A 19,759-nucleotide genomic window follows, 5' to 3' on the forward strand; every position below is an offset into this window, starting at 1 on the left:
CACTGACCATAATTTATTCATCAGGAAACTATACTGCCATAGGTTTTGTTGAGTAGCATATGACTAGTTGAAATCCTATCTTCCTAACAGGTATCAAATGTTAGAGATACAACATTTGGTTAAAGTTTACTTATCAGCATATCAAAGAGTCAGATGTGGGGTGCCACATGGTTCTGTACGGTACTAGGACCATTACTGTTCTCATTATTTATAAATGACACGCCAAGCCATATATCAGCAGCAGATGCAGTATTGTTTGCTGGTGACACGCAGCTGCAGAAGAAGCAGATATGTAGTTTAGGGATAATAAATTAATTGTGAATGATGAAAAAAGAAGAACTTGGGCAGTGAAGTTAGAGCAACCACACATACCCACTAAATTTTCAGGAGAATGGCTAGATAAAAATTTGTGGGAGAAACATACAGAAATGTTAAACAAAAAATTAAGTCAATACTGTTATGTCCTTAGAATGCCAAAAAATTCCTACAGTATTGATAAGAGTGTCATGTTTACACTTTGCAACCATACACAACATCATATTTTGGGGGGAAACCAGTATGTTGGAACACATTTTTGCTCCAAAAGAGAGCAATAAGAATAATAAAAGGAATGACACAGAGAGAGTCATGTAAAAAATTTTTTAGGGAACTAAAAATCATGACCCTAACACGTATCTACATTTATGAAAGGGAAAGTATATATTTTATGAAGACACACAAGGAACATTCTGTGTTAAACAGCAAATTCCACACCTAGAAAACAGGAAATACAGACAATTTTCATAGAGAAATTCACACAAAAACCATGTACCAAAAGGATTGCTCTTTACCAACCTAAAATTCTGTTTACAGGCATACCAAGTGAAATTAAAAGAACATCACAAAATTCCACATATTCAAAGGAGAACTCAAGGAAATGCTAAATAACAAGAGTTTTTATAGTGTTGAGGAACACTTGAACCATCAGCATGCAAAATATAGTAGCTAATTTACTTCATCACAATGATTGAAGAGCTCATTTGAAAAATAAATTGTATTTATTTATTATGCTGATCTCATGTATTATGACTGTTGTGTGTCTATTGTTTCATGTTATATGTAAGAACGATTTATTAGCCAATATATAATTGTAAATCTTTTATTACCTATTATCTATGTAAGATCCTATTTGACAAATCCTATATCATTTTACAATGATGAGATGCAAAGATGCTAAGTAAATAAATAAAAAAGTGTCTTTGGTTTAGAAACTCAGATTCCAAAGCAATGCGAAAATTCTAATTATTGGTCCAGGCACCCCCAGGGAACAGCAAAAGGTGGGGTGTGATTGTACAACAAACAACACTCTAATTCTGAATGAAATTTTTCCCAAAGTGTAGTGTTTTATGGCAGGATATGAAACTGTGAGTCAGATAACAACTCAAAATAGACCTTTTACAGAATAAAAGTCAAAAGTCAGTTGCACAGTTGGATGATGGGTTTCACTTAACAAGTTCTGACAAACTAATCTGTCACCTTTGGAAGTCTCCAAAATTTACAAAAATATAATTCATTAGAACATAGTTACACAAGTATGTAAACTATCAGAAGGTTGTTACAAAAACTTTTTCAATATTGGATTAGCAGATTTAAACAGATCAATCTTGAAGTTTTCTGAAGTTACAGATTAATCTGTCAAAACCATTCACACAGCTAATGACTCAATTTTATTAAAAAAAATATACACCACAACTGCTGAAAAATAACAGCTCTGAATAAAATCTCAAAATATTCTTTTACCAATCAAAATTTGTACTCCGAAGAGTACACTTCATGGACAATTTAGAGCCATATATTGCGTGTAAAATGCATAATCCTACATTTGAAAACTTTATTTATTTATTTATTTATTTATTTATTTATTTAACCTGGCAAGATTAGGGCCATCAGGCCCTCTCTTACATCTAACCAGGCATTCTACTTATTTTACAGTCATATGTTTTAGTAGGCATGTTAAACTACATCTAATACAAAAAGTGAGATAAACAATTAGAAAGGTACACCTCGAAAAATACATTATTGAAGAGAAAGATTTTAGATAGGAGTGCTGGCAGCAGGGAGTATGAGAGAGATTCATGGTGAAGGGAGGAGAAGAATAGAGAGACATGATGAAACATAATTAAGGAAAATATAAAGGAAAAGGAGACTGCATGGCTAATAGAGATAGATGAAGAGGAAGGCATCTCAGGAGCAAGATAGGAGACGCTAGCTTTGCTATTTGACAGATGAGAGGATTGGCCTTGCACATTAATTTTGTGGAGAATTTTATGCGGATGATAGTAGGAAATGCTTCAACTTCTTCTTAAAAGAAACAGGAGATTGAATTTTCCTCAAGGTAAGGGGCAGTTTGTTCCAGAGGCGGACAGCGGCAACTGAGAAGGAGTTTGCAAAAGTTTTTGTTTTGTGAGTGGGCACAGTTAGGATACCAGATAAGAGTGACCTCGTGTTTCGATTATGATGGCATGACAGGTTTTTAATCTCTGAAGCTAGGTACTGGGGTGCTTGCGCGATGAGGAGTCGGTGAAGTAGACATAGAGTGTGGTAGTCACGCAGTTTGTCCGGCCGCAGCCACCCTAGCTCGGAGTATGAAGCACTAACATGATCATATCGGCGAATGTTGCAGGTGTAACGCACACAGGCATTCATGGTTAGCTCTAGCCGTCTTTTGTTTTCACTACTCATGCCTTGTTGAATCACATCACAATACTGGAGGTGCGATGGAACGAGTCCTGTGGGAATATGTTCCGAAACTTTTTGAGAGCATAGAGACAAGCAGACGTCTTTCGGCACACTGCGACTGTATTCTCCGCCCAGTTAAGATGCTCGTCCAAAGTTACACCCAAGTTCTTCACTGTTTTCTGATATGGTATTGGAGTACCTTCGAGCAGAATAGGAGGTAGCCGTTCGCGGAAATCTGAACTTATTAATTTCTGATGGGCTATTAAGATTACTTGCGTCTTTTTTGCATTTAATTTAAGCCCCAAGTTTTTCGCCCATGTCACTACTGAAGACAGATCATCATTCATCAGAGCGACTGCAGTGTTTACGTCTTCAGGTCTGACGCTTAGGTAGAGCTGGAGGTCGTCGGGATAGAAATGATGTTTACAGGAGGACAAAACCGACGAAATATCGTTGACATATAAAGAAAACAAAAGTGGTCCTAAGACTGATCCTTGTGGCACTCCCGAAGAAACATGTTTCCAGGAAGATTTTTCATTTGCGCAGACAACACATTGCTGTCTGTCATTTAAGTAGCTTTCAAACCATCTTATTGCACTATCAGAGAAATTAAGCCGTTGCATTTTTCTGAGTAATATGTCAAAGTTAACAGTGTCAAAAGCTTTGCTGAAGTCCAGTAGCGTCAATATTGTTGCCTTTCGATTGTCGATGGCATATTTCAGGTCATCAGTTACTTTAATTAAAGCAGTGTTTGTGCTGTGATGTTTACGGAAACCGGATTGAAATTTGTCATATAGGTTGAATTCATGCAGGTGTTCAGTGATTTGGTCATGAACAATATATTCAAGTGCTTTGGAAACAGCAGGCAGTATGCTAATTGGTCGGTAATCACTAGTCAGTTGCGGGTTTTCGATCTTAGGGATGGGTTGAATTATGCATCTTTTCCATGCAGTGGGGTATATTCCGTTCACGAGGGAAAAATTAAATATGTCAGTTAAGACAGGTACTAAGATATCGGCAACATTCTTAATCATGGTTATACCGATACTGTCGTTGCCTATTGCATCAGAAGAGATTCTCATTACTGCTTTTCTTGCCGTATTTGTTGTTACATGTTTTAGATGGAAGGTATCGTTGTTAGTTATCCTGTTTCCCCAAATTATCAGCCGTGCTGGTATTCAGAGGTGCAGAGAAGAATTCATTTAATTCGTTAGCTGACACATGAAAAGTAGTTTCCGATTTTGCCTTTCCGACCCCCAAGCTACGGAGATTCTTCCATAGAGTCGTGGGTGTCAGATCGCTGCATACAAGGGAGCGAGTGTGCCTGATTTTGGCATTGCGAATGCATTGTTTCACTCTGTTCCGTAGCTTTCTATACTCTTCGAAACGCTCGGGTTTCGGATCTGCCTTGAAACGTCTGTAGGCAGCATCCCTATTAGTCATCATTTGACAGCTGTCAGCCATGGAGCAGGAGATTTTCTTACACGGACTGTGCGCACAGGTGCATGTTTGTCATAGAGGGCAGTGAGTTTATCACCAAGTTCATTAATTTTGCTGTCGATTGTAGGTTCTCTGATTATTTGATGCCATGAGATTTCTGAGCAATCGGCTGTTAGAGCGTCAAGGTCAATACGTTTCATGTTCCTACAAGTTATGTAACGCGATTTGATCCTTGGGGGCTGCACAGAGTAGGCCAGGAATATTACATCATGTGCTGAGAGGCCAGGGGCCGATGATTGACCAACATCACTTACTTTGTCAGTCTGTTTCGTTGCGATCACGTCTATAAGAGTATGACTGTGCGCCGTATGGTGTGTAGGTTGTAATGGAAGAATGTTCATGCTATTGCAACTAAACAATCTTCTTAGGTTTATTGCGGAGGGAGTGTCTCTTAGCAGGTCTATGTTCAAGTCACCCATTACGATGACATGTTCGTATTGACACTGAAGTGAATGTAATTCCGACTGGAAGGAACTCATTGAGCTTATTTTTGGCGGCTTGTACACGACGCCAGTCAAGAATTTCCGACTTTGTATATTTATTTCAATGAACATGAATTCAGCCTCTTTTTCTTCAGCAGGATTTGACGTACGTAAGACTTTCGCTTTGAGATCTGTTCGTATATATGCGCCGACCCCGCCACCTCGCTTTTTTGATCTGTCTGCCCTAAGAAATGTGTACCCTGGGAGATGAATAGATGCAGAGGATATGTGTGGTTTCAACCACGTTTCGGATAAGAGGATTACGTGGTAGTTTAGTTGGTTGAAGAGGAGGCTAAGTTCTTCATAATGCGCTGGTAAAGACTGAATGTTGCAGTGAACTGCTAAAAGCTCGGACGCGTTCCGCTGAGCAGCCTGGAGTAGGGTGGCAGACTGGTTTGTCCCTTTGTTAGGCACTACCTGCCACGAGGGGCACTGGCCGGTGTTTCCGCCAAGTGACATAATACAGGGGTGTCCGAGATTTTGCGCGCCCTGTTTGTGACTCCGCGAGGGCCGAAAGAAAGGCGACTGCAAGAGATTTCCTGAGGTTGCGGGAGTATAGAAAATGGATTAGTGGTATTCGGTGCAGGGAGAATATGACCAAAATGGTGACGGCTGTGTGTCACTGAGTATCCTATGTTGTAAGAGGAGAAATGTAATTAGAGTATTTGAAACAGCTTAGGGTGGAAATAAGGGAAAGGGGAGTGATTTAAGAGGCCGATGCTGCCAGCAGAGAGAAGTAAGCTTAATATTTAATAGAGTATCGTAGGAAGCTAGAATTAAATTGAAATTTACTAGAGTGATACTGGTAGTGATTATCATAGGAAGCTACAACTAGATTTAAATTTGCTAAAGTGATACTGATAGTGATTTTGTTATGAACAATTTAAACCGAAGAGATGGTTGACTAATGAACTAAAGGAGAGACTAATAATTGCAATAGAACTATTACAGAATGGAAGAGAATAAACTGAGAAAATGAAAAAAGTAATAGCAGTAACTAAAACTAAGCAATGGCTACAGCTAAAGACACAAAAAAATAGTAAGAAGTTAATACAGTTACAAAAACAATTAGTTGAAGGTAAAAATAATTAAAAAGTTAATAACAGTTACAAAAACAATTAGTTGAAGGTACAAATAATTAAAAAGTTAATACAATTATAAGACTATATCTGAGTATAGGACTGTTAAAATTTGCAAATGGTGTTAAGTTTGACTTTTGGCTCGAGTAGGTTCACTTAATACTATTTAGTTCTGTCATGTTTGTGACTGTCTTCTTTCCAGCTGCAGTCTTAATGATTACTCTGCCATCCTGAGTCCACACATTCTGAAGACCGAAATGGGATATGGCACTGTTTAAAATCTTTAGCCGTTCGTGTGTCAGATCTTCCCTTATTGTAATCCCTGTCCTTGCTAACTTCTTCTTCTGGGTAAAGATCTCAGCCCTTTTTCGGTACGACACAAATTTAATTATTATTGGACGAGGTTTGGTAGCACCTGGTAGTTTTCGTCCCACCCGGTGGCTCCTGTCAATGTCTGCCTTGGTCACTTCAACGCCTAATTTTTCACGCGCAACCTGTATAAGCAGGTTGTCCGTGTCTTCTTCTTTATTTTTCTGCTACTCCAAACAGTCGTAGACTATTTCACCTTTGGTACTGTTCTAGCTCGTCTGTGGCGGCAGATAGTTTCACTTCCAACTCTCGTGCCTTTTTCTCGTATTCAGACACAGACTTTTTAGTGCTGTAATTTCGGCAGTAAGCACTTGCAAACAGAAGGAGGTCGGCAATGACTTCATCCCACACCAACTGAAATCTCTTAAGTGTTAGAGCTCTAATTTTATGTGACGTTATGAGTTTCTTTTTCTCATTTGGTGTGAAGTTCAATAAAATTAATTTTACTTAACAAATTACTAGGAATTTAATAAGAAATCATTCAGTATTTAGCGTTGGATCACCATCTACTCTTTTCACAATCCCCAGGATGTTAAACCTACTGCAACATAAGAGTGACTTTGGAGTAAGAACTGCAGCAAGGTTATTCGAAATGACACAATGCCTGCAAGAGCATTATAACTGATTTTTTATGTTTTAACTGTGGTCAGATAATAAGTTTCTTCTGAAAACACATCACAAGAGGCAGGTGGCTGCATTAATTTCAGTAGTGTATTATAGGTATAGTGCTCCTCTTGCAGTAAGAAATGCCTAGCAATGCTGGGGAAAAGGTTTACTTCCAGAGGTATAAAATAGATTTGGGAGTGAGGCTTATATCATGATAATGAGTATGTGGATAGCAGTTCATGCAGTGAAGAAATTATCTGGCAATCTATATAGTGAATACACTTAATACTACGGCTCAGTGAGGCAAGTAAGAGTTAAATGGTGTGTTTTATTTGTATTATTCTGTGCTCTGTATTTATGTTCACTATCTCCCAATGTGTGGGTCTTCAGTTCAATTCCCACCTACATCAATTATTTATCAGTAAAATTCCTGATATCTGGAATGTTCAGTGACTAATTTTGTGTATTGAAAATTGTAAACTGTGGTCACTATAATATAGCAGTCAACAATGAGCATAGATTGGCCACAGGGAGAGGTGCAAAGTGGGAGAAGAAGCGTCACCTGTGTCTCTCAGGACTCAACCTAAGTTCTGTTCTCCTACAAAAGCAGAACTGACATAATGGTCATAGGAATCACCAGTCCTTCAGGTGTAATGATCATACTCAAAACCCATAATGGATGTGGATTAGACTCTTCACTCATTTCAACACAAGAAAAGACAATAACAAGCTATGCACAACATAAAGCAAATCAGAGTACATAAAGAATTTGATAAGGACTACAACAGAACTGTTTGCTGACACTAGCAATATTGTAAACATGGTATTCCAATCCCAATGTCTATTGTTATTTCACACTATCCAGTTCAAAATACCCCCACCGAACACTGCCACATTAAACTGTCAGCCTAATAATTTGCTAATGTATTTATAAACAGGAGCATTACCTGCTGAAGCAGTCAGTTCAGCTCCATGTGAACTTTTTTGTGTCTCAATAAATGTGTTTTCAATACTAAGTGTTATTTCTTGTTGATAGCCCTAATCTTGTAACTGAGTCCTGACTATACAGTCTTTGGTCAAGACACTATGAATCTCAGATGCAGACAATGCCATGGCTCTATAAGGCAATGCCTTCATAAGCAGCAAACAGTACATTCTACCTACAGTCCACATTGTGAAGATACCAATACATACAAAAGTATCACTGGGTCAGATGCGCATCAGGTATCTAGCAGTGATTACAAGGCATGCTGCACAGCATAGAGGAGAGAGAGAGAGAGAGAGAGAGAGAGAGAGAGAGAGAGAGGGGGGGGGGGGGAGAGGAAGAGAAAGAGAGGGAGAGGGAGAGGGAGAGGGAGAGAGAGAGAACAGCTGTGGTTTAAGAACTGCAAAGAAAGGTTCAACATCTGTGGAAAATATAAGGCAGGCCATCTTAAAGGAGAAAATTATTTTTTCCCTACTAGTAACATTTTTCCACTGCTGGCAGACCAAGGATGGTGAGGCTGGCTGGAAAACAACCGCATTAACAATACCTGATAGTCTCTATGAGTCCAAAATTATGTTGCTTTGTCAGCATAATGCTCCAGCCACAATGTACAATGAGTGATATGATTTGTCAGTTTAAATGGATTACATGTCTTTGTTACCTGGATGACAATGTTGTTTTCTGCAAGACATTTGAAGAACATCTAGGACACCTGACTAATGTGCTGAACTATGTCCAAGAAAGTGCCTCTCTGTCACGCAAGAAATAAAAATCTTGGGGAACTTGGTTAACAAAAAATGAGTCCTCCTAATCCATAAAAAGTAACAGCTATAAGAAATTTTCTATATCCTCCTGCATAAAAGATATCAGATACCACACATGGCCACTACTTGAGCTGCTGCAGTGAAACACCAAGTTTTCTTGGAGCAAATAGCAAGGAAGTTCTTTTTGTCTTATTAAGGATGTGCTGAAATCTTCATCAGTCCTGTCAATTTATGATAGGAATATTCATCATTCCTGTCAATTTTTTTGTAGGAATGCCAAGATGGATTTATGTGCTGATAATATACCAGGATGAGAATAAGAAAGTGAATGACAACTAGTTATTTACAACAAAGCTACCTTAACAACAACCAACCAGAGGGCAAGTTTGGTCATGTTTTTCCATTTTGTTTGCCATTGTCATGCCACTTTGCCAATGACAGTTACAACTGCTACTATCTGTAATTAATTTTTAGTACTTGCTTTGTTTTTCGTACTGATCTTTTTCTAATACACAAACAACTTGTCTGTAGCTAACAGTGGAAGTGATCAGAAAAGGCTATTCCAATCTTGGAAGGCAAATTGAGTACTGCAGATTGCTGGGAAACACATGAAAAAAATACATATATTGTTTCTGCTGCAACCATATCGGGTGTGTGGCTAGCTGCAAACTGACAACTTTCCTCCTTTCGATGTCTAACTATAAATCACTTTTTTATACATATACAGCTACAGTGATTATTGGACAGGTGCAGCTATATTTCCAGTTCACGATGACACAGAAAGAGGATTGCTTACACCTCCAAACTACTTTCTAAATCCAAAGACAAGCACTCTGTGACTGAGAAAGGGTGTCTTTCAGATGTGTGGGTGATCAGCAAGCTACAACCTTATTTATATGGCAGACAATTTACTGTTATGATTGACCACCATGCTTTATAATGACTGCAAGCCTGAGGGATTCATTAGGATGACTGACAATGTAAGTGCTGCAACTTCAGAAATATGATTTCACAGGATGTGAACACAAGGACGCCAACTGTATTTTGTGCAGTCAACTGGAGGATCATTAAACTGCTAAAAATATCTCAGTAATTGTTGTGCTGGCGAACAATACAGTCTAACTATAAATCACTTTTTTATACATATACAGCTACAGTGATTATGGGACAGGTGCAGCTACACTCCTGGAAATTGAAATAAGAACACCGTGAATTCATTGTCCCAGGAAGGGGAAACTTTATTGACACATTCCTGGGGTCAGATACATCACATGATCACACTGACAGAACAACAGGCACATAGACACAGGCAACAGAGCATGCACAATGTCGGCACTAGTACAGTGTATATCCACCTTTTGCAGCAATGCAGGCTGCTATTCTCCCATGGAGACGATCATAGAGATGCTGGATGTAGTCCTGTGGAACGGCTTGCCATGCCATTTCAACCTGGCGCCTCAGTTGGACCAGCGTTCGTGCTGGACGTGCAGACCGCGTGAGACGACGCTTCATCCAGTCCCAAACATGCTCAATGGGGGACAGATCCGGAGATCTTCCTGGCCAGGGTAGTTGACTTACATCTTCTAGAGCACGTTGGGTGGCACAGGATACATGCGGACGTGCATTGTCCTGTTGGAACAGCAAGTTCCCTTGCCGGTCTAGGAATGGTAGAACGATGGGTTTGATGACGGTTTGGATGTACCGTGCACTATTCAGTGTCCCCTCGACGATCACCAGAGGTGTACGGCCAGTGTAGGAGATCGCTCCCCACACCATGATGCCGGGTGTTGGCCCTGTGTGGCTCGGTCGTATGCAGTCCTGATTGTGGCTCTCACCTGCACGGCGCCAAACACGCATACAACCATCATTGGCACCAAGGCAGAAGCGATTCTCATCGCTGAAGACGACACGTCTCCATTCGTCCCTCCATTCACACCTGTGGCGACACCACTGGAGGCGGGCTGCACGATGTTGGGGCATGAGCGGAAGACGGCCTAACGGTGTGCGGGACCGTAGCCCAGCTTCATGGAGACGGTTGCGAATGGTCCTCGCCAATACCCCAGGAGCAACAGTGTCCCTAATTTGCTGGGAAGTGGCAGTGCGGTCCCCTACGGCACTGCGTAGGATCCTACGGTCTTGGCGTGCATCCGTGCGTCGCTGCGGTCCGGTCCCAGGTCGACGGGCACATGCACCTTCCGCCGACCACTGGCAACAACATCGATGTACTGTGGAGACCTCATGCCCCATGTGTTGAGCAATTCAGCGGTACGTCCACCCGGCCTCCCGCATGCCGACTATACACCCTCGCTCAAAGTCCGTCAACTGCACATATGGTTCACGTCCACACTGTCGCGGCATGCTACCAGTGTTAAAGACTGCGATGGAGCTCCGTATGCCACGGCAAACTGGCTGACACTGACGGCGGCGGTGCACAAATGCTGCGCAGCTAGCGCCATTCGACAGCCAACACCGCAGTTCCTGGTGTGTCCACTGTGCCGTGCGTGTGATCATTGCTTGTACAGCCCTCTCGCAGTGTCCGGAGCAAGTATGGTGGGTCTGACACACCGGTGTCAATGTGTTCTTTTTTCCATTTCCAGGAGTGTATATTACCAGTTCATGATGACACAGAAAGTGTGATTGCCTACACCTCCAGATTACTTTCTAAATCCAAAGACAAGCACTCTGTGACTGAGATTATTTATATGGCAGACAATTCACTGTTACGATTGACCACCATGCTTTATGATGACTGCAACATGAGGGATTCATTAGGATGACTGACAACATAAGTGCTGCAATTTCAGAAATATGATTTCACAGGACGTGAACACAAGGATGCCAATTGTATTTTGTGCAGTCAACTAGAGGATCACTAAACTGCTAAAAATATCTCAGTAATTGTTGTGCTGGCAAACAATACAGCTGAACAGAGGAAACATACAGAATTACTGAAGAGCATAGTGGCCTTAGAGAAGGAAGAAGTTGCCAAAGGAGACTTCAGACTAATAACTACATGGAGTCACCATATAAAGCTAGTTCTTTAAACTTTGTGAGTAGGTTTTCTTGGTATACTTTACATCCATCTTCAAGGGTACGCCACTTCAGTTTATTCAACATCTCTGTGACACTCTCCCAAGGCTCAGACATACCTGTGACCATTCATGCTGTCCTTACCTGGATACATTCAATATTCCCTGATAGTCCTACCTTGAATGAGTCCCACACACTTGATAAGTATTCTAACATCATTTGCATGAGTTATTTGTAAGCAATCTACTTTGTACACTAATTGAATCTCCCTATTATTATACCAATAGAATGCAATCTACAATCTGCTATACCTATGACTGAGTGTATGTGATCATTCCATTTCATATCTCTGCATTTTACACTCAGGTATTTGTATGAGTTGATCATTTCCAACTGTGATTTACTGATATCATAATAATAGCATTCTGTGTTTTTTTGTGAAGTGTACAGCTTTACATTTCTGAACACTTAAAGCAAGTTGCCAATCTTTGTACAATTTTGAAATCTTATCAAAATCCAACAGAACACTGGCGCAGTTTCCTTCAACAGTACTTCATTAATAGATAACTGTACTATCTGTGAAAAGTCTGAAGTTACAATTAATATTGTCTGTAAAGTCATAATATACAACATTAACAGCAAATGTCACAACATGCTCTCTTGAGGCACACAAGAAGTTGCTTCTACATGTCTTGATAGATTCACTATCCAAGATAACTTGTTATTTCCTCCCAACCAATAATCCTCAACACACTTACAAATTTCACTTGATACCCAATAGGATGATACTTTTGATAACAAGCTTAGAAGTGGTACTGAGTCAAATGCTTTCCATAAATCATCTGCATCTACCTGAAGGCCTTGAGTGTAAGGCTTTCAGTATGTCGTGTGAGAAAAGTGTGAGTTAAGTTTCACACAAACAGTGTTTTCAGAAGGAGGAGATCATTCTGATGGAGACATCTGATTACGTTTCAACTCTGAATATGTTCTAAGATTCTACAACAAATGTGTGTTGAAGATATTGTATCTTTATTACTTTATTACTAGATCTGTGTCATTTACCACTCAGGACTGGACAGACTGGGTCACGATTAATTACCCTTCTTGGAGATAGGTGTGACCTGCACTTTCTTCCAACTACTGGGCATTTTGAATTTTCCACCTCAGTTATTATTTCCTCATCATGCATTATATTTATTATTGGTGTAGTAGCTCAAGATGTGCAGAACTGAATACCTTGTGTCTTTTTGAAACTAAGAGTGAAACTATTTGCAGAAAACACTCAATAATACTTTTAAGAAGATTATTTGCCATTTCTTCTGTTGCTACAAGTATGTATGGATTGGTTAACAATACTAGTGCTATTTTAAAATATAAGTAATTCTGCTTTTTGTATATTAGACGGAAGAATGTCTACAGACATGAGAAACAGTAGTGGAGCACACAAAGAACTACTGCTCTATCCAGATATAGGAAGTTATAGTACACTCCGAAATAGTGGGTCACTATCTTGTGATGTTGGGGAACAGTGAAGTGTTCATTGTATTGTCTACCATGGTTAGCAACTGTAGTCACGAGGTAGCAATAAGCTGATCACTGGTACAATTTCAGACACTTGCAGTTATTTAAGATTTGTGACTTCTGGAAGATTCTGGGATGTACTTGTTTATGGAATATTGCAGTTCACTAGAACTTTCTGTGTACTTATAAATAGGAGCACTCTCTCTGAGGGAGGCAGTCAGGTGCACCTATACTTGTATGTGTACTCAATAAATCTGCTATCAATGTGAAGTATTACTTCCTGTTAACTGGAGGGTCTTGTTTTGATACTAATAGTGTGTCTATGAATTTCTTCAATGATAAATATATTGTCAGAGCTATTTGATAGGGACTTCAAACTCTGGAGCAATATTCAATAATTAACAGTAATAAAGTCTGGTGTAGTTTTCTTTATAGATGCAGTTCCCCACAATCATATGAATAAATTTAAGTTTTCATTTCATCTTCCCTACTACTGAATTCACATTTCATTCCACTTCACATGAAGTCATATTATTATCCCTGTATGAAGCACTGAGCACACTATAGAATTTCCCACCAATTTAGTAATCAGATAGTATCAGATCTTTTCCTATGTTATGTGAATTATTTTACATTTGCTCACATTTGAAAAGAGCTATTATCCACTACAATAATTGGAGATACTGAGTGAGTCTGCAGTTCCTTGCAAACTGTGATACTTTTCTGTACACAAAAACATCAGTGAGAGATTAAATCTGTGGGTCAAACTGAGACTTGAGCCCAGAAACTTTGCTTTACACAGCCAAATGATCTACTGCTTCAGCAATCAAGTTAAGGCTCAAGACCTGTTCTTACAGGTTTACTTCTGCCATTACCTCTATGAGGCTCTTAAGGTGGGTCATGAATCATGCTTGGATGTTCAATTGGTAGAATATTTGCTCATGAAAGGCAAATATGACATGTTCAGGTCCCAGTCTGGCATTTAGTTTTGATCTGCCAGTAGCTTTCACTCGATTGCAGAGTTAAAATTCATTCTGGAATCTAAGAGTACAAATACAGTCCTGGAAATGGAAAAAAGAACACATTGACACCGGTGTGTCAGACCCACCATACTTGCTCCGGACACTGAGAGAGGGCTGTACAAGCAATGATCACACGCACGGCACAGCGGACACACCAGGAACCGCGGTGTTGGCTGTCGAATGGCGTTAGCTGCGCAGCATTTGTGCACCGCCGCCGTCAGTGTCAGCCAGTTTGCCGTGGCATACAGAGCTCCATCGCAGTCTTTAACACTGGTAGCATGCCGCGACAGCGTGGACGTGAACCGTATGTGCAGTTGACGGACTTTGAGCGAGGGCGTATAGTGGGCATGCGGGAGGCCGGGTGGACGTACCGCCGAATTGCTCAACACGTGGGGCGTGAGGTCTCCACAGTACATCGATGTTGTTGCCAGTGGTCGGCGGAAGGTGCACGTGCCCGTCGACCTGGGACCGGACCGCAGCGACGCACGGATGCACGCCAAGACCGTAGGATCCTACGCAGTGCCGTAGGGGACCGCACCGCCACTTCCCAGCAAATTAGGGACACTATTGCTCCTGGGGTATTGGCGAGGACCATTCGCAACCGTCTCCATGATGCTGGGCTACGGTCCCGCACACCGTTAGGCCGTCTTCCGCTCACGCCCCAACATCGTGCAGCCCGCCTCCAGTGGTGTCGCGACAGGCGTGAATGGAGGGACGAATGGAGACGTGTCGTCTTCAGCGATGAGAGTCGCTTCTGCCTTGGTGCCAATGATGGTCGTATGCATGTTTGGCGCCGTGCAGGTGAGCGCCACAATCAGGACTGCATACGACCGAGCCACACAGGGCCAACACCCGGCATCATGGTGTGGGGAGCGATCTCCTACACTGGCTGTACACCTCTGGTGATCGTCGAGGGGACACTGAATAGTACACGGTACATCCAAACCGTCATCGAACCCATCGTTCTACCATTCCTAGACCGGCAAGGGAACTTGCTGTTCCAACAGGACAATGCACATCCGCATGTATCCCGTGCCACTCAACGTGCTCTAGAAGGTGTAAGTCAACTACCCTGGCCAGCAAGATATCCGGATCTGTCCCCCATTGAGCATGTTTGGGACTGGATGAAGCGTCGTCTCACGCGGTCTGCACGTCCAGCACGAACGCTGGTCCAACTGAGGCGCCAGGTTGAAATGGCATGGCAAGCTGTTCCACAGGACTACATCCAGCATCTCTACGATCGTCTCCATGGGAGAATAGCAGCCTGCATTGCTGCAAAAGGTGGATATACACTGTACTAGTGCCGACATTGTGCATGCTATGTTGCCTGTGTCTATGTGCCTGTGGTTCTGTCAGTGTGATCATGTGATGTATCTGACCCCAGGAATGTGTCAATAATGTTTCCCCTTCCTGGGACAATGAATTCACGGTGTTCTTATTTCAATTTCCAGGAGAGTATTTTATGTATATTGCATGTAGTAGCTGTTTTTAGACATCTGAAGGGCACACCCAATGTCATATCATCCTGCTGGATGTTCACTGTCTACATAAAATACTGGGTTTTATAAGCCAACAATTTCTCAAACCAACAACTTAACAGCTTGTAAACTGCTGCATATGACCATATATTGGTTACAGGCCAGTTACAAAGGACTATTTATTCCATGAAACATCACAAATGAATAAGAACTAGGAAAGGGCCAATGCCGCAATGTAATCAGTATACAATGTAACAGCATTCTGTCAGGATGTATCACCATATTTCCTTTGAGTATATTCAATTATTTCTCAATATGGTACTTATATCAGTTACTCATTTGTGACTGTGTTATTACTTGTTTTGATACATTACTGGTATCTTCATGGTAGAATGCATTTTCAAATATGGAATTTTGCACTTCAGCTCACTATCTGTTCTCTTCAGTTTTCACACAAAAACATATCCTTGAGACACCACAAAATGGTCTGAATCTGTTAATAGATTCCATACAGGAAATGAATCTCCTGGGATTTACTACCAGATGTTTTGCCATGATGTGACTAAAAACTGCTGTAGGTTCCACCTACATCTAGTTTTATGGATGCTTGAGTTGCCATTACGTTTTGTTAATATCCCTACCACATATACTCTTTTGTAGTGAGAGTGTGACCATTTCTGTGGAGTCTTTACATAGTATTCATGTATTGATCGTGATTTGGATGCGTTCAGCTTGAAACCATAACTTTTCTGCTTTTACTGGGTTGGCAATAAATGTTTTCTCTTTATCTATTAAGGAGAATGTGGATCTAAGACGCTAGTTGTTGCAGGCAATTTCTGAAAATGCGTTCACTATTACTTTGTAAATCTGTTACTCTTCTTTGCTGGTACAGATAATGTAACCAGTCAATTACAACTGGGACATTTCCTGACTGGCTAAAATATGCAGGGGTTAAGCCTCTATTCAAGAAAGGGGGTCTTTAGAGATACCATCAAACTACAAACCGATTTCCCTTTTGCCAGCATTCTCAAAATTTTTAGAAAAAGTAATGTACAGGCAGCTTCTCAACCATCTGACCACAAATAACATACACTCCTGGAAATTGAAATAAGAACACCGTGAATTCATTGTCCCAGGAAGGGGAAACTTTATTGACACATTCCTGGGGTCAGATACATCACATGATCACACTGACAGAACCACAGGCACATAGACACAGGCAACAGAGCATGCACAATGTCGACACTAGTACAGTGTATATCCAACTTTCGCAGCAATGCAGGCTGCTATTCTCCCATGGAGACGATCGTAGAGATGCTGGATGTAGTCCTGTGGAACGGCTTGCCATGCCATTTCCACGAGGCGCCTCAGTTGGACCAGCGTTCGTGCTGGACGTGCAGGCCGCGTGAGACGACGCTTCATCCACTCCCAAACATGCTCAATGGGGGACAGATCCGGAGATCTTGCTGGCCAGGGTAGTTGACTTACACCTTCTAGAGCACGTTGGGTGGCATGGTATACATGCGGATGTGCATTGTCCTGTTGGAACAGCAAGTTCCCTTGCCGGTCTAGGAATGGTAGAACGATGGGTTCGATGACGGTTTGGATGTACCGTGCACTATTCAGTGTCCCCTCGACGATCACCAGAGGTGTACGGCCAGTGTAGGAGATCGCTCCCCACACCATGATGCCGGGTGTTGGCCCTGTGTGCCTCGGTCGTATGCAGTCCTGATTGTGGCGCTCACCTGCACGGCGCCAAACACGCATACGACCATCATTGGCACCAAGGCAGAAGCGACTCTCATCGCTGAAGACAACACGTCTCCATTCGTCCCTCCATTCACGCCTGTCGCGACACCACTGGAGGCGGGCTGCACGATGTTGGGGCGTGAGCGAAAGACGGCCTAACGGTGTGCGGGACCGTAGCCCAGCTTCATGGAGACGGTTGCGAATGGTCCTCGCCGATACCCCAGGAGCAACAGTGTCCCTAATTTGCTGGGAAGTAGCGGTGCGGTCCCCTACGGCACTGCGTAGGATCCTACGGTCTTGGCGTGCATCCGTGCGTCGCTGCGGTCCGGTCCCAGGTCGACGGGCACGTGCACCTTCCGCCGACCACTGGCGACAACATCGATGTACTGTGGATACCTCACGCCCCACGTGTTGAGCAATTCGGCGGTACGTCCACCCGGCCTCCCGCATGCCCACTATACGCCGTCGCTCAAAGTCCGTCAACTGCACATACGGTTCACGTCCACGCTGTCGCGGCATGCTACCAGTGTTAAAGACTGCGATGGAGCTCCGTATGCCACGGCAAACTGGCTGACACTGACGGCGGCGGTGCACAAATGCTGCGCAGCTAGCGCCATTCGACGGCCAATACCGCGGTTCCTGGTGTGTCCGCTGTGCCGTGCGTGTGATCATTGCTTGTACAGCCCTCCCGCAGTGTCCGGAGCAAGTAGGTGGGTCTGACACACCTGTGTCAATGTGTTCTTTTTTCCATTTCCAGGAGTGTATTATCAAGAACACAGTTTGGATTTCTGAAGGGTTCTGATATCAAAAAGGCTAATTTTACATCTACAGTGAAAATGTACTTAATTCATTAAATAACAAGTTACAAGCAGCAGGTATTTTCTGTGAATTGTCAAAGGCATTCGATTGTGTAAACCACAACATCCTTTTAAATAAATTAGACTTCTATGGTATCGCGGGCAGTGCTGCAAAATGGTTCAAGTCATACCTCGCTAACAGGAAACAGAGGGTGTCAGTGCAAGGGACTAGTGAATTAAGTCATCAGTCATCATCAGAATGGGAAGAAATTACATGCGGTGTCCCACAAGGATCCATCTTAGGGCCATTGCTTTTTCTTGTGTACATTAATGATCTCTCATCAGTTACACTGCCAGAAGCAGATTTCGTTTTGTGCAAATGACACAAGTATTGCAATAAACAGTATATCGAGTGTAGTTCTAGAAAGATCTGCTAATGATATTTTCATGGATATTAATAAATGGTTTAAAGCCAACTCACTGACATTAAACTTTGAAATGCAATTCAGAACCTATAAGCGGTTTCCACCCAGCATATGCATAAAGTATGAAGAAGAGCAGATAGAAGAGGTTGGCAGTCTTAAATCCCCGGGATTACAACTTGATAATAAATTCAGTTGGGAGGAGCACACCACAGAACTGCTGAAACGCCTTAACAAATCTGTATTTGCAATTCGAGTGTTAGCAAACATAGACGATATAAAAATGAAAAAGCTTGCATACTCTGCCTACTTTCATTTCATAATGTCATACGTTATAATATTTTGGGGTAACTCTTCAAGTCAAATTAAAGTCTTCAGAGTCCAAAAACGTGTAATACGTATTATTTGTGGAGTAAATTCACGGACCTCCTGTAGAAACCTCGTCAAAGAACTGGGTATACTAACTACTGCCTCTCAGTATATTTACTCCTTAATGAAATTTGTCCTAAATAATATATCTCTTTTTCCAACAAACAGTTCAGATCATACATACAATACCAGGAACAAAAATGATCTGCACAAGCACTTAAAAGTACGTACTTTAGTTCAAAAATGGGTCTACTACTCATGAACACTCATCTTCAATAATTAACCAGTAAACATAAAAAATTTGGTTACAAATAAAGATCAGTTTACAAGGAGCCTGAAAGACTTACTAGTGGCCAACTCCTTCTACTCCATTGACGAATTTTTTAATAGAAACAAATGATGTATTGTATATATTCATACTGTTAGTATTGTTATTTCAGCTTAAAAAAAAGTGACATGGTCCACATCCATGAGGATCTCCTCAACACGGATCTATGGAACGAAAAACTAATCTAATCTAATCTAATGATACTTGGCTAATATAGGTAATCCTCTGTCAGTATAGTTTGATTGAGATACCTTCATGAAATGAATTCAGGTTGTGTTTGAATGATTATATGACCTTTTTGCACTTATTCATTATTTATCTATGGGCCCAGGTGGGAAGTTGTAGAATCACATTCTTTTCAGCCAAATCGTTGTGAACTGGATTCAGGACACAGCGATTCCAAAGAAGTAATGTTTGAGAAGTGATTTCTGATTCTGGCATTCACTTGAGATCCTTGGTCGGAACAAAGGACTGTAACTATTTTTAATTTGTTCAAGGGGCACAGAGGTCAACTACCAACAAAAATTAGAAGTATTTATA

General features: G+C 41.6%; 1 protein-coding gene across 2 annotated transcripts in view; it reads right to left on the reverse strand.

Moving 5' to 3' along the window:
• LOC126354186 (probable Na(+)/H(+) antiporter nhx-9) overlaps nucleotides 1–19,759 on the reverse strand; it is an 898,754-nt gene that overhangs the window by 141,371 nt on the left and 737,624 nt on the right. The gene's annotated exons all lie outside the window — the stretch shown is intronic.

This window comes from Schistocerca gregaria, chromosome 3, assembly GCF_023897955.1.
Source record: "Schistocerca gregaria isolate iqSchGreg1 chromosome 3, iqSchGreg1.2, whole genome shotgun sequence".
NCBI classification, from domain to species: Eukaryota; Metazoa; Arthropoda; class Insecta; order Orthoptera; family Acrididae; genus Schistocerca; species Schistocerca gregaria.